The 8,720-nt window shown below is 34.9% G+C and overlaps 1 pseudogene across 1 annotated transcript; it reads left to right on the top strand.

The window, feature by feature from the left end:
* The first annotated feature begins 6,013 nt into the window (after positions 1–6,013).
* Positions 6,014–7,604, top strand: LOC143539973 (parthenolide synthase pseudogene; annotated as a pseudogene). Its single transcript, XR_013136521.1, has 2 exons — positions 6,014–6,909; positions 6,984–7,604. The product of XR_013136521.1 is annotated as a parthenolide synthase pseudogene (transcript).
* The last annotated feature ends 1,116 nt before the right edge of the window (positions 7,605–8,720 follow it).

Genomic DNA, 8,720 nt, shown 5'->3' with positions numbered 1-8,720 from the left:
GGACGTACACGGCAAGAAATGTGAAACCTTGATGGTCCAATTGCACAATAGAAATTTTTTGGACGAAAATCGCATAATTGACCAATCCTCAATAACGATTTTAACACTTTACTCTTTTCAAAATCATCGTTTGTTTAATAGTGTTTTCTTAAATGTATCTTTCATTAATTTAATTCTCTTCAAAATGGCTAATTTACCTTTGTTTCAAAACCAATATACGGTTATACATTCTATGCGTGCCGGTAAAAATGATAAATCTATGAATGTGTATGATTTACCATAATATATACCATTTACTAGGTTAGGTACCCATGTCTTACATGGATTTGACAACCTAAATTATGTAAGTGATAACTTTTGATAAATAAAATTGAGTAATACATTAAACAAGTATGAAGTTAAATTACAACTACTTTTCACAATTTTAAAAATAAATCATAAATCTCTAAATACTTCTTTCGATGCAGCATTAAACGATACACTAAAAATAGTAACAACTAAAGTAAAATAGAATTATGAGAGCATAAACGGTACAATCGGAACAATACGAACCAGTCATCACTTGAAGAAAGCTTTCGATCAGTCGAAGAATGTGCAGTAAAAGAGAATCAATAAGGTTTTGATCGACAACATATGGATAGAAATAAAGAGATTACGATTACGCGGGAGGGTGGGGGTGGGGGTGAGGGGGAGGCGGGTTGGGTTGAGTTAAAGATCCACGTGTTTTTAACAGTGACCCGTTAAGTAAGTTTTAGGAGCTAAAATGTTTCATATATATGTAAATGTTTTCTTATATATATAAACGATATAATTTATATTAGACAAGTTGAAAAATAAAAACGTTCAGTTTATAAAAATGTTTATAAACAAACCTAAAGTTTTTTTTAAATAAAATACGTTTTGTAAAAGCAATTAGAAAAATCATTAAATAAAAAATATATATTAAGGCATAATTAATAGGAGAAAGAGATGGGAAAAAATGTGAGAATGTATAAGAGAATGACATGTGACAAAGAGAAACTTTATTTATTATATAGTATAGATTTGATGGGGTAATTTTATAAAATAATAACCAAGTCTTAAATTTGTTTAAATTAGGTCACTTAAGTTTAAAAAACGTTTCAATTAAGTCACTAAACTTTATATTTTATTTAAATGATGGGTTTTCACATTTTTTTTTATCATTTTTATTTATTGTTTCACATATAAATCTTTTTATCTTTATTTATTTAATGCTGACGTGGAGTGTTGACGTGAATTATATATATTTTTTAAATTTTAATATAATTAATGTTTTTTTAATTATTTAAATAATCCAACCCCCACATCTTATCCTTCATTGCTTTCTTGACACACCAAAAATCCGGTGAGGCTCGATTTAAAGATTTAGTGACCTGATTTGAGAAGAATTTGCATAAATGACCTAATTATAACACTTTTGAAACTTAATTATTATTTTATGACATTTCCCCTTTATTGGGGTCTTTATTTGATTTGTAGGTATCATGAATATCAAGAGATATAACCAAAGAGAACCATCAAACCTTGGATCATCATCTTCAAGTACTAAGCCGTCAAATCGATTCGAACCGTTTAACCGATCCAAATTTTTTTTTATGTTCAATTCTATGAAATTGGAGCATCTTAAAACAATGCACCCCTGAAAAAAATCCGCATCCACCATTGTCTACAATTATGATATTTGGCTGCATAGCTGGAGCTGGTGATGATAAGGGAAAAAGGTTGCACAAAGTATATATAAAGGCCGGGAAGAAGACCCTGATATAGGTTTTGTGGTAATGATGGTAATTCTTCAAACCAATACCCAAACATTTGGGTTTACTTATTACTTTTCTGCTATCTTATATATCTTGTTTAAAAGCTTTGTATGATTCATTAGGATTATAACTCTTAATTTATAATGATGTTGTTATTACCTTTTTCATTATATATTTCAATATAAATTTTATTTAAAATGAACTTGAATTCTAAATACCGGTACCATAACGAACCGAAACCATACCGACCGAATAACATCGTTGCGTTAGGCCCAAGGCCGCCCTCCTGATATGCGACGCCACCTTAGCAACAGGCGCCCGTGCTGCGAGTAGTCTAACCAATAAATAAAACTTGAGAGAGATTAAGTGAATCACGATAAAATAAGAATTGCTACAGTAAAAGCAATGTTGTTGAGACCGGAGTGGCCGGTCGAACTGGGATTTGGTCCAGTGACCAGTCTGATTCTATGCACTTCGCTATGTCTCCTAGAAAACCGGATGGTCCAACCAGAAAACCGAACCGGTTGAACCAGCTTACTACGAAAAAAAATTTTGAAAAATCCTTTTTTTCCGGTCCTAACCGTCATTTTTGAAAAAAAAAAGTGTTCAATCGGTCCAACTGGTTCGACTAGGTGAACTGGTGAACCGGTTTCCCGTCTAATTTGTTATGCGATTCAATTATGAAAATATTGAGTAAAAGAAAACACAAAAGTTTTTTGGTCACGTGCACAAGGGTCCGTTGCATCATATTATATTTTTGTGGTAATGCACTACAAAGATTTTGGACTATGATGAAAGTAGAAACGATAAAAGTGTCTAAAATAGGATATTATATTTTCATGAGTTTCCTTCCTTAATATAATAATCAAAAAGTTCCGTACCCTCCAATATAACAGGCACACGTGTAACTAAACTAAACTAGCATTTTGGCCGTTCTAAGGCAGCGGCACCATTTTTATGTAGATGTTGTGTTATAAAAAAAGTATTTTAATCACTTAAATACCTATAACTAGTAAGGATAAGCAAGACCATTTTCATAGAGAATCAGTGGAAAGTGCAAGTTAGACTCATGACTTAAAATTTAATTAACTAAGCGGACAGACAATATCAAACATTTTTGAAAGATGATTTTAAAGCAACACGATTACTTTTATGATTTGTAAACAATTCAGGAAATGGGTGACACACTTCAAGTTTTGGGTTATGCAATCCACTAAACACTACGAATCATATGAATTGGATAAACACATAGACATGAATCATTAGTTAATACTGATAAGCAATTACTAGACATAGTAGTTTGAACATGCTGACACACAGAACCTAATCCGATTAATTGGCACAATTAAACGTGGTCTATCTAATTACCAGGTTGTTAATATAAGATTTTAGGTAAATTAATGATCGATGGAAACAATCCAATGACTATAAGAACTTAATCCTAGCAGTTGATGAACACAACCTATCGATTGATGAAAAACCCTAGTCCCTAGATAAACAACTGTTTAAGAAATCACAACATAAAGAAAGATTAGTGTAACATCCCGAAAGTTTATGTCCAAATTTGACAAATTTATAAAAATAAAGAACCAAAATTATTTATAAGAAAAGTAATGAGAAAAATAAGATAAAGAAATAAAGGCATTTTTATGTTAAGGAAATAAATAAGGAAAACTCCATCCCACATGGAAAGTGAGAAAGAAATGAAAACACTTTATAATGAAGAAGTTTTCCGTGATAATGTTCTTAGGTGGCTAACCACTCTCACTAGTCCTAATGGAGAGTGCGACACGCACACGCACGGACACGGACTCGGGCGATGGGCGTAATGTGACGTTTTGATGGCGCACTGAAAATGAAAGTTTAGCTTCTTCGCGCGACGTGAAGTAGCCGTGAAGGAACCCCGTCTGGTGCTGACACGTGTCACCACGTGGCAGGTCTAGTGGGTTGACTCAGCAGACCTATTGGTCAACTTTGCGCGACGCAAAGTATGCTTCGCGTGACGCGAAAGAATTAAATAATAAAGGCGGCTAAGTTTGTCCTTCGCGAGACGCGAAGAAGCTTTTGCGCGATGCAAAGATGCACTGTTTCTGCCTATAAATAGGCAGCCATGGGAATGAAGTTTCCATCACATCACACACACTTTACCTCGATTTTCGTGCCAAAATCCCGTCATTTCCGACACGTTCATGGTCTAGAAGTACGTGCAAGTAGGAGTACTGCCCACGTGAAGTTTTAGTGTTTCGTATAAACAAGCTATATAAGATAGGGGTTCTGCTCGATTATTTTATTATATATTGCTTGGACCCTAGTCAGGGGTATAGTCTATACCTTGGTCATATAAATAAGTGAAATGTAGCTTTTATAAGATAAGATTATAGATGCAATGTTATTCTTTATTTTATATAAAGATATTTCTTATGAAAGAAGAAATTTGATATATACGTTTCTTCATGATGAAGAAACGTAACATATAAATGTTTTATAAAAGAAATGAATATCAAGGTAAAGGTTATGCAAATAGACTAAAGGTCTAAAGCTAGATTATAGATCTAGTTATTTATGAAATATTATTCTCGTACTATAGGTCCGAGATAAAGATCGAGCATTTATCAGTGAGATACATTGATTATAACAAAAGGTGAATACTTTCAACCTTTTTATAGTATATGTTTTCGACGTGAATACGTCTCTATGTACTGTCTTTTGATGAAAGATATTTACTCTTATAAATTATGGACTATTATCTATATGTAAAGAATTATGAAAGTATTAGCATGAGGGTTGGTTCAAATCCTCTAAAACGTTTTGATACAAGGTAGTACTAAACATTCAGGCTAAAATACATATGTGTTTGGATCCTTACATATATGTACTGTAGTGGGCACACTACAGACATACTGACCATGAGGCAAGTGACTGTCTCCAGGGCAAGTGAAGTCCAATTATGTGATTTGTGCGTATGTTTAGTTCCAATGAGATGGGATTGAGACTCACTGAGTCATTGAATGCTATTGGTGTTGTGTCATTACGAACTGTGAAAACCTTTTATCGAGTCTGCGTGTTCACTAGCATATAACTGACGTATTTTCAAACTGTTTTCAGGTAATCAGGAGTAATGTATAGTGGTTAATATGCCAGTGAAGATAGAAGATCACTAGGCATAGAATGCAGCTGGTGGCTCAGCTAATTTTGTAATAATGCATATGTAAAACTTGTTTTTAAGCAAGAAATTTTGTAAAACGAAAAAGGGTATTTGATCCCCTATGTTATAAAAGTAAATATTTTAATTAACATTTTCCGCTGCAAACTTTGATAAATTAACATAATTGGTACCAACTATTGGTGTAGGCCTGAAGGCAAGGTGTGACAATTAGTTATAACATCAATCAACTTCAATCCAATAAAAAAGACAGGAAGCACAACTATGTTCAGTTTCATACAAAAATCTTACACCTAAAGTGGTCACAATAGGTTTAGCCTTGCCTCTGCATAATGATTAGCTCGTTTATCTGTTGAATGGATGAGAACATGGACTGATTTGACGAACCGGGAAATCTGAGATGTTGCAAAATCGCCCTCTAGGTCGTCTATGGCTGCTGGAATAGAAGATATCTCGAATTGAGGCTGAAAATTTATTTTATAACAATTAGGGATCACATTTCTTACCGTAGTGCGAAGATCTTCCAATCATGTTCTTCGCGTAGCGCTAAGGAGAAAATAGTCGGGATTGGGTTTCTGGCTCCTTCGCGTAGCGCGAAGGAGAAGTGTTCATTCCGTCGCGTAGCGTGACGGGACCTCTTGGCAGGAAATTTTTGGCCTTTTTCTTGTTTTGTGCCTTGAAATGCGTTCCGATCACATTTGCCAATCCCAAACGTCAATCTAAACTCGTATATCGCCTCAATAAGCATAATTAACATTCAACGACCTTAAATAAAAAAACACGCTTGAATTACCACATTTAACACTATAAATTAATTAAAACTACGTAATTAGTTTGTTAAAATACACGAAATATACCCTGACCATTAGCCCGTGGTATCATATTATATTTCTTGTAGTGAACTACAAAGATTTTGGACGATAACGAAAGTTAGAAACGATAAAAGTGTCTAAATAGGATATTATATTTTCATGAGTTTCTTTCCTTAATATACTAATAAAAAAGTTCCGTATACTCGAATATAAATAGGCACATGAATAACTTGGAATATTACCATAAGCCAAAACCAATCATGGATGTCTTTGCAACAGTACTAGCCATCTTTATCTCCTGCATACTTCTATATGCCCTAAGATCTAATAGGTCGTCCAAGGCTTATAAGCTTCCCCCAAGCCCTCCAAAGCTTCCCATAATCGGAAACTTGCACCAACTTCTAGGTAAACCTCGCCATGAGGCCCTATGGCAACTTTCGAAGCAATATGGTCCGGTTATGCAAATCCATATGGTACTAAACAGTTCATTATCATCTCTTCACCTATCATGGCCAAACAAATCTTGAAAACTCAAGATCACATCTTTTGTTCGCGTGAACCTTTTCGGGCCACTAAACGACTAACATACAACTTTTTGGACATCGCTTTCTCGCCTCACAGCGTTCACTGGAAGGAGATGCGCAAGCTTTTTGTGTCCGAGTTCATGGGTCCCAAGAGAGCTAAATTGTCTAATTATATTTTGGTGACGGAGATGGAGAGCATTGTCCATTCGCTTTCGGTACCACCAAACACAGAGGTGAACCTAAGCAAGATGTTTTTAGAAATAGTGAAGCAGATGGTGTGTAAGGTGGCATTTGGTAACAACTATAGAGTACAACCGCTTAAGGGTCCATCATGGAATGTGATGCTTGATGAAACCATGGAATTACTGAACGGATCCGTTGGTGATTCTTTTCCAATTTTAGGGTTCTTTATCGACCAGTTTAGTGGATGGAATCGTAGGCTGAATGATGGCTTTAAAAATCTTGATGCGTACATCGACACAATCATCGATGACCATCTTAAACATGACACAAAAGATATAAGTGTGGAGGACAAAGATTTTGTCCATACTTTACTAGATTAAATTTCTTCTAAAGAAATTAATGCTTCTGGCTATCACTTGAATCATGCTGACTTAAAAGCTCTTGTGATGGTAAAGATACATTTTAATATAACTTGTTTATAGAGACTAATTATATCATTTAACTTATGCATATAATGTTTCAGGACGTACTTACAGGGGGGATCGATACAACTGTTGTGACGTTGATATGGGCAATGTCCGAGATCAACAGAAACACTAGAGTGAAAAAGAAATTGCAAAGTGAAATCCGAAACAGCATGGGAAGACTACAAAAGGTAGACGAACTGGATACCAAAAAAATGCCATACTTGAAAATGGTGGTGAAAGAGACACTGAGATTGCACCCGCCTGCCCCATTGTTGGTTCCTCATGCAAGCGTAAGTCGTACTCAAATTGCTGGTTATGATGTGCTTCCTGGTACGATAGTTCTAATCAACGCTTGGGGGATAGCAAGAGACCCTTGCACTTGGGGGGAGAATGCAGCTGAGTTTTATCCAGAGAGGTTTGAAAGTCTTGATGGTGATTTTGGAAGGGATCGGTTCAAGATGGTACCATTTGGAGGGGGACGACGGTCTTGCCCAGCCATGAACATAGCTCCCGCAAATGTAGAGTTCGTGATTGCAAACCTTCTTTACTGGTTTGATTGGGAACTTCCTAGGGGAATGAAGTGTGAAGACTTGAACATGGAAGACGTTGGAACCATTGTTCTAAGAAAGAAAGCTCCACTTTGCCTTGTACCCACAAAGCATAAATGGGAGGATTGAGCATAATCTTCATTTAGTTAAATAAAGTACCATTTGCTATAAATACTAAGCTTGGATTATTGTATGTTTGGGTTTTCTAGTTACATTTAATCTCTAATTTCGTGAACAATCATCTAGCTTGTATTGTTAATCCATTAAGGATTAGTGTTGGTTAGTTGGGATTTCTGTAGTTACAAATAGTGGCTGATGTATGTTGAACCCATGGGCGGATCTACCTATGAAATGAGTGGTTCCCATAAGCCACCCGAGTTTCGAAATAATAATGTATTAGTATATGAAAAATAATAGAGTGAACCACCTTATAAATAAGAAGGGAACCATTTTGGTTAATCCATTAAGGATTAGTGTTGGTTAGTTGGGATTTCTGTATTGTTAATCCATTAAGGATTAGTATGTTGAACCCAGGGGGGCCTTCGCCATCACAAATCATTCGAACGCACCCCTTTTGACACGTAATTTAATTATCATCCCTTGGGGTTCAATTTAGGGACCAGTTTAGTGAACCATTAATGGTACATTGTTGAATTATTATAATTGCAAATTGGATGACATAATTGATAATTGTAACTGTCTTTATCATTGCATCTTGGATTCAGTTTGTACTTATTAATTACTTTACTTATATACATAGTTGAATGTGCAGTTTGCATTTGGTATATTTCTATGATGTTTATTTGTTTAGATTGTATTTGGTATGTGGTTAGTAACTATTAGTTGTTTACAGCTACTAACTACTAACTGAAAGACGGAGAAGTTTGTAAATGTGTCAAATTCCCATCTTCTAGTCAAGATTAATATAATGGTTTGGTTTATGGTATTCTCACTAATAAAATCATGTCAATTTGGATTTATAATAACCATTGTAGTTCGTCTCTCTTGATCTCGGGAGTTTAAATGTTTGGTATGATTTAATATATTTTTTTACCCTACCTATTTTGACTTGCCCTGTATTTCCTGAATCAATTTTGCCCCCACTAGGATCTGTCACTGTTAATAGTCTTACATATATTGGCTTCTAAATCCTTAGCGATTCAAATCCTTAGTTCATAATCTTCTTCACAACGATGTTTATAATTAAACGAATTAGTGTGTTACAGTTCACGTTGTGTTTTAGTT

The sequence above is a fragment of the Bidens hawaiensis genome, unplaced genomic scaffold (assembly GCF_021521415.1).
Source record: "Bidens hawaiensis isolate Kalapana, Puna unplaced genomic scaffold, B.hawaiensis_p1.1 tig00012097_1, whole genome shotgun sequence".
Classification (NCBI taxonomy): domain Eukaryota; kingdom Viridiplantae; phylum Streptophyta; class Magnoliopsida; order Asterales; family Asteraceae; genus Bidens; species Bidens hawaiensis.
Note: the sequence above shows the minus strand (reverse complement) of the source record. Positions and strands in the feature narration are given on the sequence as shown.